Source organism: Oryctolagus cuniculus, chromosome 7 (genome assembly GCF_051225735.1).
Source record: "Oryctolagus cuniculus isolate XC-2025 breed Fujian yellow rabbit chromosome 7, ASM5122573v1, whole genome shotgun sequence".
Lineage (NCBI taxonomy): Eukaryota > Metazoa > Chordata > Mammalia > Lagomorpha > Leporidae > Oryctolagus > Oryctolagus cuniculus.
The window spans coordinates 49,300,143-49,315,665 of NC_142873.1; the positions used below are offsets into that span (position 1 = coordinate 49,300,143).

Genomic DNA, 15,523 nt, shown 5'->3' on the forward strand with positions numbered 1-15,523 from the left:
CTTGGCTTGCAGGAACACTGTCTCTTGCCTCAGACCTGTGCAAGCTCTCCAGCTCCTGCACCTTGCAGGTGCTCCAGACACTGAAGGCTACAAGCTTTTCATTGATGCTTTGTTCTAGAATTGAGAGAGCTGAGGGAGCTGTGGGGTTCTTTATACAGGATGTGAAAATCCTGGGCCTTATATTTCAAGGGAAGGCAATAGCCTCTAAGCCAGGGCCTGCAGACTGCTAAGCGCTCATTTTGCTGATACACTGTCTTAACCCTTTGTTAAGATGCTGCTTCTGATGTACAAGGCAGTTGAATTTTGCATAATGCCCTAGATTTGGACATATGGGCAGCACTGCATTCAGGAAGAGCTGGGGACACTGGAGTGGAGAGGCTGCCTCAGAGGTGAAAAATGTCCTCTTGGAAATTGAGTAGAATCTATTTTTTCTCACAGACTTCTATGTACTCTTCAGAAGGGTTGTGCTTGATAATGCAAGAATTATGAGAAATAGAAGTTGCATCCTTGGACAAAAAAAAAAAAAAAAAAAAAAACCTCATGGAATAGATCTAAGTTTACTGAACCAAGCAAGAGTTTGAAATGGACTTTGAGCACACCAAAACTCCCTAAGAATCCAATTCTGACCATATAAGAAAATGACTTTGAGGACAAATTTCACTTTTCATTTCCAGTGCAAATAAAAATATTTTTTTAATGTCTGCCAACACTCTAGCCACTAGGGCTTTTTGTTATCTGCTTTAGATGATACTGGCAAAGAGGATGTGATTATTGGTGGGATGGCAGCAAAATCCAACAATGCAGGGAATCTACCTGAAAAGATTCAAAAGAAGGCTTTGATTCCAATAGGGCTATGCCACCAATTTCTGAGTTAACATGTTTGGGGAGTGTGGGGGGAGCAGTGCTGTGGCATAGCTGGTAAAGCCGCTGCCTGCAGTGCTTGGGCCTCTGCACCCATATGGGAGACATAAAGGAGGCTCCTGGCTCCTGATTCGGCTTGGTGCAGCTTCGGCCACTGCGGCCATCTGGGGAGTGAACCCTCTCTCTGCTTCTTCCTCTCTGTAACTCTGCCTTTCAAAACAAATAAAAATAAATCTTTTGAAAGGCAGAGTTACAGAGAGAGGGAGGGGAGAGAGAGAGAGAGAGAGAGAGAGAGAGAGAGAAAGTCTTCCATCCGCTGGTTCACTCCCCAGATGGCCGCCACAGCTGGAACTGAACTCATCCAAAGTCAGGAGCCAGGAGCTTCTTCCAGGTCTCCCACATGTGTGCATGGACCCACGGATATGAGCCAACTTCTACCATTTTCCCAGGCCATAACAGAGAGCTGGATTGGAAAAAGAGCAGCCAGGACTAGAACTGGTGCCCATATGAGATGCCGGCACTGCAGGTGGCAGCTTTATCCACTATGCCACAGCACTGGCCTCAATAAATAAATCTTTAAAAAAAAAGGGGGGGGGGTCAAAGTTTTGGCAACCAAGAAGTCTTCTTGTCATGCTCTGAAACTTGCTAGAACCTTGGCTTATACCTTTTTTATCCTCTGCTCTTCCAAACTCCTTTAGATCTGTAAACCTGGGGAGACTTCAGACACTGGGGACATGACAAGGGAAATCCTGTCACAGTACACATTTTTGGGATCATGGAAACATCTTGTAGTTAAATGATTTCAAGGCTAGACTGGCAGGCCAACTGCCCTCCTGTAACTGTTCCTTATCTCTCTCAAGAATGAGTTGTGGCTTAACTGATAAAGCCGCTGTCTGCAATGTTGGCATCCCATAAGGGTGCCCGACCCATCCTGGCTGCTCCACTCTCTGCTAATGGCCTGGGAAAAACAGCACAAGATGACCCAGTGCTTTGGCCCCTGTGAACCCATGGGAGACCTGGAAGAAGCTCCTGGCTTCTGGCTCCTGGCTTTGGCTTGGCCCAGCCCTGGCTGTTGTCGCCATTAGGGAGTGAACCAGTGGATGGAAGATCCCTCTCCTTTTGTAATGCTGACTTTCAAATAAATAAATAAATCTCTAAAAAGGAAAGAAAGGAAGCAAGCCAGCTTTTGTAAACTCCATCTGCAAACTCAACAGAGACATCACTTCCCTTTGGTTGTTTTACACACTTAGAAGCTGGCTCCCAGCAACTTTTACTGCTATTTCACCTCATCCCTGGTGAATGCCAGAGCTTCAGTTTTGAGCTTACTCTACATCCTCTGGAAGTTGTCACTTCAGATTTCTCTTTGGAGGAAAGCTAAATGTTCAAGATGAACTTTTCTAAGGAGTTTACCACAACACACCCTGAGAGAGACGATCAGTTCAATTATTTGAGTTGATTTCAATCAGCAGTCATACTGTCCATATTAGCACAATTCTCAGTTTTTCCCTTTGCCCTGATAGACAAGGCCACGGACTTGAAAGAGGACACCCTCCAGGAGGACAAGAATAAGTAAGAATCTGAGGAGGAGAAGTAGAAAGCTAGGGAGGCAAATGGGACAGAAATTGAGGGCTACAAGATGGCTCAAGTCATGTCTTTTTTTTTTTTTTTTTTTTTTTTTGGTTGAATAATCAGGTCAGTGCAAATGCCTGAACTGATATGTGAGTAGGAAGGAGCAGTGTGTGTGTGTGTACACAAGAAAGCACTAAGGTAGCAAAGATCCAGTTTGCTAAAGTACACTGATTTAAGTCTTTATGAGATGGTGCTATTGTTCTACTTTTAGCATATTTGTAGTGATACTGTTAGACCAAAACACTTGAGACCAAGGATTCTTTGAGCCTTAGCAAGAAAAGGACTGGGTCCTTGGACAAATTCCCCAGCCCCCAGGATTAAGGCTGATCGTTGGAAATAAGTCCACTGGACTAAGAGCCATTTTTGTAAAAAAAAAAAAAAAAAAGAAAGAAAGAAAGAAAGAAAGAAAAAGAAAAAATTAGAAAAGGAAAACCTATAAATTGTTTATATTGAACTTACAGTGGTTATAGATAAGAGATGAGAGAGATTATATTAAGCAGGGTAAGTTTTGGGGTAGGAGGCCAATCCATAAAAAGTAGTTGTGGTTTCTGGATCGGTTGAGGTTCACTGTCTTGAAAGTGTATACAAAAGCAGGAGGCAGTGGCTCCTATGGGATGTTCCTATGGGATCATAGGAAGAGAATGTGGTGAGGCTGTAGATTTTGAAACCCTAACCACCACTGAGCTTCCTGTTACATGAGAAGCAGCCCTTCTTTCCTTGTTTGAGGCGGTTTATTTGCATTTTCCTGTAAAACCTGTAAGGATGTCCCCTGAATAATTGTCTTAGAGGGGCCTACTGCTCCCCTTCAGGACCTGGCACCACCACGGATCATGGCTCTGGGCTGCAAATGAGATGTAAATTGCAGCAAGGCCTAGAGGGAAAAGTACAAAGAATAGTGAGCTATGAGTAAGTGAAAATACAATGAGTAGCACTGCAAGCTTTTGCGAATTTCCGTGGAAAGAAAGTGTGAGGGCTGCCTGTATGAGTCCAAAGGGAGTAGATACAAAGAGGAAAAAGATTTACCAGTTAATGAGGCTAGATTAAAATTATCAGTGTAGATGCAATAAGCAGGGTTGTGGAACCGAGCAGAGTTTCAAGTACTTGCTCATTAATGGCAGTCAGTACTCCCCTAAGCTAATAGCCACCTGCTCTTCAACGAGGAACAGCCAGGGCTGAGCGCGAATGCAGTACTCTACTACTACAAATTCTGCAGTTGAGTTTCCCGTATGTGGGGAAATTGCAGGAATCAGCACTTCCGCAGTACAATTGGAGAGCGTCGCCCTGGGAAAACCACCTGGCGGATCATGGTGTCCCCCCTGCCAGGTAAGTATGAGTTGTTGACATTCCGCCCCAGCACAGCATCACACGCCCCGCACTCTCCACACGCGCTCACTTTGCGCCCCTCAACCTCCCCCGCCCCGGGCCATCTTCGCCCTCATGCACGCACAGCGCACGTATGTGCCGCCAGCGGTCCCGTGCTTTCTCCCACAGCACGGGAAAGCGGTCGTGAATCTACAGCAGGTCCCCGACCAGCAGCCCCTGCGTTGCGTTGCTCTATCTACATAGCCCCGCCCCGTCCGGGACGCCACCGCAGGCGCCCCGCCCACCCCGCGCCTTGCAGCAGAACCACCAACGCGCCCTCGTCCAGCTGAGTGACAGCTGTGCCCGTCCCGTCCCTCCCTCCCCCACCCATGCGGGCGCCGCGCGGAGACCCGATCCTTCTCCATGCATTACACCTGCTTTGATAAGCCTGAGGAGCATCTACTCTTTGAACTGGAGAAAAATCAGGGGAGAGCGAGCACACAGTCCCCACTACCACACATTCTGCAGTCGAGTTTCCCCCATATGGGGAAGTCGCAGGGGTTAGCACTGCCGCAGTGAAATGGACGAGCCTCGCCCTGGGAGCACTGTTACCAGAGATTGGCAGGCTTCTTGTCTGGGCCCAAGCAAGAAATCAGGCGTGAGACAGAGAGTAAGCGGAAAGCAAAACAGCAAGGTTTATTAGGGCAGGGCCAAAGTAAGAATGGATGGGCACCTCTCCAGACAGACCCTGAGAGAGAGAGCCCAGTCAGTCCCTCAGACTGGGGGAGAGTGAGGTTACATGGTTGAGTGGAGAGAGTACACCTGGGCAGGCCAGGCGGGTGGCTCAGCTGCCAGGCAGAGGGTTGAGGCCAGGGGCTCTGAAGGGGATGGGCCTTGCCTTGCTGCCTCTGCTCTTCCTGGAACAAAGGACTTTTTGGATGTAAATGCGAAAAGTTCCTATCTGAGTTTTCCTTCTGAAGTTCTCAGAAACAGCAGGAAGCCTGGCTGCCATTGCCCTGCTTAGAGGAAGGATGGGCGGGACCCTCTGGAAGATCCCTAGGATGTTTGAAGTGCACATACTGGGCTGCACCTGGAAGGTGATCAGGCAGAAGGGGCGGGGACCCCCACCTGGCAGGTTACTGGGTAGAGGGAGCAGGGCAGGATGCAAATACTGGGCTGCCCCTGGCAGGTTATTGGGGTGACTTTGAGATGCATATGCTGGACCTACATGTCAACTCTTTAGGCCTTTGTCACACACACATAAGCTCATATGTGACTTCCTACCTACAGAACCACCTGCGTGATCATGGTGTCTCCCCTGCCAGGTAAGTATGAATTCTGCCCCTTCTGTCCCAGCACAGCCTCACACAACTCTCTGTGCACACACACAGTGAGTTCCTCCTGCTTCCTGGGCTCTCCTTGCACTGATCCTCAGATCCCAGCGAGTTTCCTGAAACAGGCTGTGATGTGACCTTTTTGTCGCCCGGGACTTGGGCGTACTTCCTTACCCGGAGCCTGAGCAGCTGACCCCGCTGGCCCCAGCTGCATGGTCGCTGTCCCCTCTGCGTTTTTCAGGCAGCGCCCTTCGCCCATCCCACTTCCTGCCCGCGTCAGCGCCTTCCTCTCCCGAGTGGAACGATGCGGCATAGCTGCTTCAAATGGGTTGTGACCTAGGCGGCTGGGCCCACGTTCTTGGGCAATCTTCCCCTGCTATTCGCAGGCCACAAGTAGAGACCTGGATCATAAATGGAGCAGAGGGCACCTAGACCAGCACCCATATGGACGCCGGCAATGCAAGCGGCCCCAAAATCGTTGTTTCTGTGTCAGCAGACATGTGTTCTCTTTGTGAGAAGACTCACTGGAAATACTGTTTCTCGACCTGGTCTTTGGCTAGAATGTCGTATTCAGGAAAGCTCACGGGCCCAGGCTTGGCCAGTTTTGAAGAACGGAAGTTGACTTGATTGAACCAAGAAAGCCCCTGGAAGAACCCTGCCCTTGGCGCGGGTCTCACAGGTTCCCAGCCTGGTGACAGGAAGGCCCAGGACCAATACAACCATTGTGAGGACGACAGGAAGAGAGGAACTCAGCCAACAGGAGAGACGTTGAAGGCAGACTTGCACAGCCAGACCTGCCTGTGTCTTCCCACCATAGAGAGGCATTTAAAGAAGACTCCTCATTAAAAGTCCCAGCAAGGCCAGCTTAGAAGGAGCTTATATAGCCAACTGCTATCCTAGCTGCGCTCAATAACCAGACCATGCATTAAACTAGACCTAGTTGAAGTGCCAGTGAGCCATGGCCTGACCAGAGTCACTCCTTTTTGTCCTTGTCTTGGTATCCTCTGTTTTCCCTAACCAGGCACACGACTGCCATCTATTGAAAAACTGATCTTGTAAGAATGTTATCTGTAAGGCTTGGTTACATAAGGTCAGGAAATGTGTGAGATGCCCCCGAGATAAGCGGATCCTGCTTCTCTAGCTTCTGTAACATCTGCTTGGCTAAAACACAAGTTCTGTAATTCATTTCCAACTAGATGTGGTTTTTGCCTTTACAAGCTTACCCCTGAGCTCAGTCAGGGCTGCATGGTTTGGAGAACACATGCCCCATGCAGCCGCCGGCCTTCAGAAACAAAGACGCCATAATATTGCCCCTGGGACTTCGGCATCTTTTGTAACTCACTGTCCCAAACCTAAGTTTGTCACTGGGATTATCTTTATTAAAAATGGGGCCACAGTAGGGGGAAAATTTACAATTCAGGGAAAAAAACTATATAGCATTTTAAATATCAGATTGTGGTTGTTAGGTCTGGAATAGCTTGGGGTGTTGGCCTTTTTGACTCCCAGAAAGGAGAGACGGAAAAACGAGATGGAAACCAACCTCAACAGACAGGTTCCTTTATTGGAAGCAGAAAGGTTGGCGACTGTTCTTGCCAAGAGACTGTGCACAGGGCGTGTTTGGGACTCAGGTTTTATCTGCTTCGTAGAGAATTTGCCACTCGGGGCAGGAGTGGAGAAGGCAGCTTGGGCAAAGCGGGTGATACTTTGAAGCCTCAGGGGACTTCCCCTGAGCATACACTGAGTGGCAACCAATACTGGTGCCACTCACCCTGGTTGGAGAATGCAGTGGTGCATATGGGAGTGTCTCCTGTGACTGCCACCCCAACTATTCACTAGTGAGCAATGGCTTCTACCCCATGACTTTGGCTTCCACTGATGTAGAAGTCTTAGGTTGTAAGGCTGAAACCTGAGGCTGTCCAGTGGGGCTGGGGTCTGTGGGCCCCTCAGGTGTAGCTAGAACCTCCTTCACAGGCAGGCTGCCAGCTGTGGCTGGAAAGGTTGTCTCCAGACCAACCGGCATCTCCCCTACTGATAGCTGCTTGTGCTGCATGTGTGATCCTGGGGCTTTAAATCACACCTCCAGGGTGAGTGCACTCTTTCACCCAGAACAGGCAGGGGAAGGCACTGAGCCCCTCGGGAGAGTTAGACTGGCTCTAAGGAGATCCTGGCTATCTTGTGTGACCCTTGGCTTTTTAAATCACACCTTCAAGATAGTTATAGTCTTCCACCCAGAGCTAGCAGAGGAGGGGACTGGGCCCCTAAAGAGACTGGCTGTCTCCAGGAGACCCCCGCTATCTTCATGAGCCCCACGCCAGTCAACATACAGTATGTGAAAGCCCTGTCCCATGGGCGCCCCCAATAGGATAACCTAATGAACAGGCAGTAATGGCTTAAAACTTGGGACATGTCCTCAAAGCCAGTGTCCAGCTCAGGCACTCCGCTGCTCTCCTCTCGGACCAGAGGCCTTCTCTGTCACTTGCCAATGAAATACAAGTTTCTTTTCGAATAAAAGTTTCTGGCTCTCTGCCAACTGTTTCTTGGCTTTTTATTTCTCTACTAAGCTGAGGAAAAGAACCCCTGCAACTCTCCTGCAAGTGCCCTCCCCTTGGCCACCAGTAAGAAATGCCTTCAATAACGGGTGTGTTGAAGTAGACACTGAGACTACTGGTGTGGCCAGGTGGGGGACCTCAGGGCACCTCAGGGCAGGAATCACTGACAGGGAGAAGAAACTGGGCTGCCACAAGACAGGGTTCAGAAAGCATGAGAAGACAGGAAAGCACTCCACAGGACTCAATGCATGCTTTGTTTGGGGCTAATGGAAGCTAACAAGCAGCCTGAATCAGCTGGATTCAATTTTAAAGAACTTATTGTTGAACTTTCATGTTGGCATAGAACAAGATTTTGAAGAGTTCTGCTGTACTTATAGAAATGTTGTACACCTATTCTTCCTTAGGAAAAGAAACATGCAAAACCCACTACCACGAACTCTGCAGTCCCACAGGTGGGGAAATCGCAGGGGTCAACACAGCCGCAGTCCAGTGCCGGGGGTGCTCTGGGAGGACATCTACCTGATCATGGGCTCCACCCCAGCACAGCTGCGCACAACTAGCGGTGTACACACGCGGTGACTTCCTCTCCTCCCCAGGCTCTCCTTGCGCAGATCCGCAGATCCCAGAGAGGGTCCCGCAACAGGCCAGGAGGATTTCCACAGCGTGGGACTCGTGCGTGGATCAGCAGCCGGTGCCGGAGCAGCAGCCCCCGCGCGGCCTCATCTGCATGGGCGCCGCCCCTCAGGGTCCCCGAGGGTCGCGCCCTTCCCATAGCCTGCTTCCGGCCTCTCGGTCCCGCCTAGGGACCTTAGGTGGTTCGTGAAGTAGCACAAAGCAGCCTTAGTTGTGCACCCAGCGAGAGCCTCCTGGAGACTGTCCATCAGCCACGCTTACCGCATTTTGTCGTTTGTGTTAGCCCCACTTGGTGCTAGAAAGACAATTTTCAAATTCCACCAAGACGAAACTATGCTGCCCAAGCAGAGAGGACCGGGCCAGTCTCACACGCGGGGCGGGACACTGCCATCTCCTCATGGGCGTCTCCTCACCTCACCGGGGCTTAGTTCATTGCTGCGCCTGTTCCATTCCGCAAAGGCAGACACAAGACCACACGAGTCTGACCAAAATCCCTCGGGGAAGTTGCATCTGAGGAGCTTAGTGGGTGACTTTCAAAGTGTTGACGTTTAGTGCATAGAGGGCAACTCTGAACTTTCCGCAATGCCCTACAGTCTGTTAGTAAAATGGCGCAGTCTTATCTATGGTGTGATCTATACCCGGACAGCATCCTAGGCGGTAGCCCCAGCCCCACCCTTCCCCCCCCCCCCCCGCAGCCGCCGCCATGGCTGGAAACCAGGTGACCACATGGCCCAACTGATGGAACAAGGACATAAAGGCTCAGCCATTCTCCCTCACTGCCCAAAAGAGAGAAACTTTGGTATGTATTTCTTGCCCTGGCACCTCCATTGGTTCTCACACCGTATTGCCTTCATATTCCACCCTGCATTCTTTTCCAGGTTCCCAAAGCCTCGCCCAGTTCCTTGAATCCCCTTTGCTTGCTGTTCCCTACCCCCACACCCAGCCCCAGTCCTCCTTCAAAAGGTCCAGCCCCTGGGGGTCGGGGCCTTCTGCCACGTGGTCCATCCTGTATTTGCAGGCAGTTGGTCGACCAACCGACCTCTGGGATTTCTTTTCTCTGAAACAAATTCGGTCTGGCTGCCTCCTCTCTATTCTGTGCCTCTTTGCCTAATATTTGGTGCCCTGTTGGGGATGCAGGGGAAGGGCGCCTCTGAAGGTGTCAGAAATGAGGGTATTTTGACTGATTTAACAAGTGGGTTAAAAGTGAGGGCAGCCGTCCCTGGGTGGGCTCGAACCACCAACCTTTCGGTTAACAGCCGAACGCGCTAACCGATTGCGCCACAGAGACTCCACGCCCAGAAGCACATGGACCGCCCCTTCCCCGGCCCGCCTGTCCTGGGCTGCTGCCGGCCTTGCAGAGCGATGCTCCGCGTTCCAGCGCCCGGGACTCCACGGAGAGGCGAGCCGGAGCCGCGCGGTGCGTTGGGAGGTCGGGCAGCCACGGGGACAGCCGCACGGCCTTCACACCACCGCCTCAGGAGTCAGTAGTCTTTTAGAAAGAAATGAGCAAAATACTTTTTTTTTCCAAACTGGTGAATAAAATGTGCTAAAAGATGAAGCAAGGATGATTCATGTTGGTCTTTGATAAAATACAAATTTACTGTATTCAAATTATAATATCCTATCTCCTCATTGTGCTAGACTCTGACTGAGGAGAAAAATGAAACACAAAAATATCTTCAGCTTAGTGGAAATATTTAAAAGTCTCAAACTATCTTCAGCCTGTCCCTTGTGCACCAGATACAGCATTTCCTGAACTCCTGCTGTTGCAAGCCCACCTCAGTATCCAGCTCTGCATGAGATCCATTAGGTAGAGGCCTCCATCACCTAGGCTTTCTTTTGCTCTCTCAGGCCCATGGTTTGTTTTTGTTCCCAAAGTCCCTAATGAGGGGGAGAATTGTCAGCTTACTGGAGTCATTTTGCCTGATGGCTCAGAGAGCTGGAAGTCCCTGGGAGTTTCTGCCAATCCTACAGCACCCAGGAACCCTGTGCAGAGCATTTACCTATGATTGACAGGTGCAGGTATCTGAAAGCCCAGCTAGTTGATTTTGTAGTAAATAAGGCTTGGGGAAAAGGGAACGCAGGGGCCACCTTTTAAAGATCTACATAGAAATGGATAAATCCTTGCCACAGAAGGTCCGATTATGACAGAGAGTGACACATGTGAGACTGTGCAGAGGAAGACTAAAGATGTTCTGCTTGCATGGGCAAGACACCCATCATGGGAGAGACAAGGAACAGAGAAGGGTGGGAATTAGACCAGGTGTATGCAGTAGCTTCTAATCGTGCTATCATGTTGTAATCACGTGGTGATCCTATAACCACCACGAATGGCTGGTTTCTGTTCCTAGCAATCTCAGTTTGAAGTGGCTTCAGGTGTGTTTGGAGCATTAGTAGTTTTCAAAGTACCCAGGGGCTTCTAGCCTTTGGCTAGAGATGACAAGGAATGTGAATGTGCTCAGGTCACCAGCCTAGAAGTATCCCAAGCATGAACCTTCTTCATAGAAGAGTCCTAACAAGAGACATTGATAGAATTCTTCCTCTTTCAGTGATGATATTTGTAAGCAGGGGGAAAAAAGAGAAGAGAAAAAGATAGAGCAGACTTTCTCCTAGACCTCTGTCCTCAAAATGTAGTGAGAAGCACACAATTCTCTGTGACCTGTAGCATGGACAGTAAACTGAGTAAAAACGCAGGGGCTGGTGTTGTGGGCCCACATCCCATATGAAGGCAGCTTTGACCATGGGCAACTGCACTTCTAGTCCAGCTACCTGCTGATATGCCTGGGAAGGCAGTGGAAGATGGCCAATTACTTGGGCCCCTGCACCCACTTGGCCAACCCAGAGGAAACTCCTGGCTCCTGGCTTCAGACTGGACCAGCTCAGGTCTTTGTGGCCATTTGGGGAGTGAGCCAGGGCATGGAACAACTCTCTCACGGTCTCTCCCTCCTCCACCCCACCCCTGTAGCTCTACCTCACAAATAAAATAAGCAAGTCTTTTTTAAAAAATCGAAGAAACAAGAACCTTTGCTAGAAGCAACCAGCCCTATTATTTCAGTATAATCTCAGTAGTAAGTGCTTACAGTCTTGATTTCACAACTCGAGCCTGGAGCAGGATCACAACTTGAAAATCTTTGCCTTCAATGAGTCTTCTCAAGAAGAAACTACACAGAGAGCTTGTAGGTCTTCTTCTCCCAACGAGAACCCAACAGCAAGAAAACCAAACCTTTAGGGAATAGCTTCTGGGTTTGCATTTGCCTCCCCTGCAACAGATGGAACACATCAAAAGCAAACCCAAAATCCTTCCCTAAGAAGACTGGTTGACAGGAAACACCTAAGGAATGAGAAATGAGCATTTTTTCACTTTTCATTAAAGAATTTTTGGTTAGTTCCTGAAGATATCCCTGGAATGCCCTAAGGAGAAATAACTGCAGAATGTTGCTTTCCCCTGGGCACAGGGCATCAGCCCAGATCTATGCCTTACTCTTTAGTTGGCAGGTTCCACTTTCTGCTTCTGCTCACTTCTTTCCCCCACCTGGCCTTCTATGTGTACAAGAACATTGACAAGACTCACCGGGCAAAGCGTGTTCCTGTCCCAGCCAAAGTCATGCTCACCCTGTAGAACTTGTCCAGCTTCCTCCAGGTGGAAGCCCTCCCTCCGTCTTCCCTGACAATCTGTGATGTAGCAGAACCATGTTGGTGTCTAGCTCAGGCTTTTGACCTCTAGGTCATGTGGGTTTAGTCCTTAGCCCCTTTTCACCATGATCTTCTCACAGTCTTGTTATTGTCCAAGGACCCTGGTGGCTCTCACACTGTAGGGCTCTCCCTGTGGCCCCACCCTCCTATGAGATGGATTTAGGAGAATTTTCCTGCAAATGTCTTCTCTTTGCTGTAACAAGGCTGTGAATGTGCATGTTTGAGCTACGGCTCTCATCCCGGGACCTGACAAAGACCTTTATTTTCTCTCGAGGAGCAGCATGGAGGGTAAACTGAGGCTGAGGAGGAGCTGGTGGGGGTCTGGCTAACTCACCTGCAGCAGAAGTTGGGAGCAGGGCTGTTGGATTTCTTTTTCTAAAGATGAACTTTTCCTGTCCACTGACTTGTCTTTGGCAATCCAACATAAAGCTGGACATCTCTGAAACACAGGAAGCCCCAGGCTTACCAGACCTCTAGGCTAGCAGGCTGATTCAGGGAGGTATCACGAAGACACTTCCCCCACACCCTGGTGTGGGAGGTGCCTTGGTGAGAGAAAATGAGACAGAGAGAAAATGAGAGGCATAGAGAGAGGACTCCTATCCAATAATTCACTCCTTAAATGGGCACAACAGCTGGGGCTGGGCCATGCCAAAACCTGGCTCAACCCAGTCTCCCCATGGGTAGGAGAGGCTCACGTGCTTGTGCCCATCTCCCCTTCCGCAGATGGCAGCTGAGGTCTCTCTGGGTCCCTTTAGCTGTAGCAGGACTGCCTGGAGCCACCCAAACTCGCACAAGCTCCACACATGCCTGGAACTGCCTTCCTGTCTTTTTCCTCTCTGAGATTTCCTCCAGCCCCCTTGACTTTCCAGCTGCTGTGGTGGCCTCGACCTTGTCCAGCAACTCGAAATGAGCAGACAACCTAGCTCTGCTCTCAGCCACATCTGTGAAACTGGAACAGCGGCTCCATTCTTCCAGGAGTCTGCCTGTTTTGTTCAGTCCCCAGCAACTTCAGATCCTTTAAGAAAGATTTTCCATTAACTTTCCTGCTGTCTCCTGCGGGAGAGTTAAATGTAGAGGCGAAAAGGCGGGGGGGGGGGGGGGGGGGTGCAGAATGGGTGTCCAGCAAGTCGAGAGAGAGCCTGTGCTGATGTGCATCCCGCAGAGCGGTGTGACCTAGCCAAGCCAGGGTCCAGACTACAGACTACTCCCCTTCAAGAGAGTTTCAGGCGTCCGAAGACTGATCTCCTACCGCTGAGCCGACAGGAAATTACGAAACAACGTTTCCATATCCGGGAATCGAACCCAGGCTGCAGCTGTGAAAGCGCCAAATGCTAGCCACAAGACCAGCAGGGATAAGCTGTGTCTTTCGTTTGATTGGTTTCCTGGCATTTGCAAAGCTCATCTAAGTGCTGCTACAGCACCTAACCACTCCTGCGCCTACTCTCCCTTCTGGGAAGCCCTGGGAGGCCGTCTCCTCCAGATTCTCGCCAAAGGGCGAACCGCACCTGACGCACCAGCGCCCCTCCCCGCAGGCAGTACGCTGGCCAAAGCTCTCAAGTGCGTGTGCAGCCAGGGGCTGCCTCCCGGCTATGCTCAGAAACTTCGCAGCTTTGGGGAGAAGACAGTGGGCCTCGGGGGATATGTGCGCAGCCGCTAGTACACCCGGGGGTGGCCGGAGCGAGCGAGACCCGGAGGCGCACGGGCGACAAGAAAATGAGAGTTGAGCTGTTACGAGCTCCGACGATAACGCACACGCAATCATGGATACAGACGCCCGAGTGAATCTCTCTCAAGAAAGGCCTTGAGGTCCCCAGAGACCACCACGAGCCCATCCCCCAAACCCTCTCGCCCCTGAGTGTTTCCATCTCGGCTGGAGCTCGGTCCCCATCCTCCCCACGCTCAGAACAATCCCAAACACGAGGACTCTGACGCCGAGGCGTTCCTCGACTCCACATCTAACCCGCCAGGAGCGCGTGTGTTCCTGTGGCTCCAGGACCGGCCTTGCTGTCACCCGCTCCTTCCTCCTGGTGACGGAGTTCAAGTAAGCGGCGCGGACCAAGGCGAGCAGACCCATGTCCCTCGCGCCCCCCGGGAGTGGCACTGGGCTGTCCTTGCGCGCCTCCGTCGGCTCTGTCCTCCGCTTCAGCCTCTGCCTGGCCTGCCCCGGGCCCAGGGACCGTGGCGGGGCCCTGGCTGCGCGGCTCCTGTGGGCGTGGCTGGCACCTGGCAGCTTCCGGGGCGTCCCGCGGAGGAGCTCCAGCGGCTCCTTCCGCGATGCGCGGGGGCGTTGCGAGGCGCAGGCGTGCGGGGCCGCAGGGAGTGCGGGTTCCCCAGAAGCCGCGCCCGTTCTGCTCCTGCAGGAGAACGGACACTCCCCTCTCTCGTCCAGCAAGGACCCTGACGTGTTCGTGGAAACGCGCGGGGGTTGTGATCTCTTGTGAATGGGAGAAGTGACAGGTGGAGGGAAGGGGTCGGAAAAGTCACGACATTGTCTAATCTGAAGCCATCAGGGCTCCCGCTTCTTCTACATCGCTTTCAGGGACATATTTTGCCATCTAGCATTGCAATTGGTTTCCGTAGTGTAGTGGTTATCACGTTCGCCTCACACGCGAAAGGTCCCCGGTTCGAAACCGGGCGGAAACAGACTTTTCCTGAAGCCAGGAGAACAAGGGCGGCCTTAGGGTGTCTGTTTCCGGGCAGCTCACGGGCAGCTCACGCCAACCAGACACCATTTCTCTTCTCTGCTGGTGGTAGCCATTGTCACCCCTTTCCTGCCATCCCAACTCCTTAGATTTACAACAGTGAAATGCTTTCAGAGTTTTTTGTTTTTTGTTTTTTTTTTTTTTAATTTTTATTTGAAATACAGAGTTGGAGAGAGGTAGAGACACTTAGAGAAGTCTTCCATCTGCTGGTTCATTCCCCAAATGGCCACAATGGCTGGAGCTGAGCCAATCCACAGCCAGGAGCCAGGAGCTTTTTCCAGGTCTCCCATGTGGGTGCAGGGGCCCAAGGACTTGGCCATACTCCGCTGCTTTCTCAGGCGTACTAGCAGGGAGCTGGATAGAAAGTGGAGCAGTTTGGACTCAAACTAGAGCCTATATGGATTGTCAGTGCCGCAGGCCACAGTGTAGGCCCCTCAGGGTTTCTTACAGTGAATCTTCTCCACAGGCCTCAATCCTCTGCCTAGGCTGACACTGAACCAGTGCTTTCTGGTTTGTGAGCTCCAGAAGGGAGCTGAGGAGGGGCCTGCTTGGCTTCCCATCCTATGGGAACACAGCGGCAGAACCCACTGATTCGTAGAGAAAAACTGAATTTAAATCAGCATCTGGATCTCAAACCAAGCTGATACTGTCAATATTCCTCAGGCACCCTGGTTGAAAGTATATATTTACATTAACCCACCCCTACCCCAGAGAATCCTCAGGACACTGTGAGGGTCTCACACCCCCTCTGAAGGTTCAGGCAGCCAACAGTTTTAATAACTAGAGCTCCAGCATGTGCTGAGTGGGTCCTGATGGCTCC

The 15,523-nt window shown here is 51.0% G+C and overlaps 3 non-coding genes across 3 annotated transcripts; 1 reads left to right on the forward strand and 2 right to left on the reverse strand.

The window, feature by feature from the left end:
• Positions 1-3,657: 3,657 nt before the first annotated feature.
• Positions 3,658-3,821, reverse strand: LOC127493892 (U1 spliceosomal RNA). The gene has a single exon (XR_007924429.3). It is a non-coding gene; the product is annotated as a U1 spliceosomal RNA (small nuclear RNA).
• A 5,701-nt stretch (positions 3,822-9,522) lies between these two features.
• Positions 9,523-9,596, reverse strand: TRNAN-GUU (transfer RNA asparagine (anticodon GUU)). The gene has a single exon. It is a non-coding gene; the product is annotated as a tRNA-Asn (tRNA).
• A 4,975-nt stretch (positions 9,597-14,571) lies between these two features.
• Positions 14,572-14,644, forward strand: TRNAV-CAC (transfer RNA valine (anticodon CAC)). Its single transcript has one exon. It is a non-coding gene; the product is annotated as a tRNA-Val (tRNA).
• Positions 14,645-15,523: the final 879 nt, after the last annotated feature.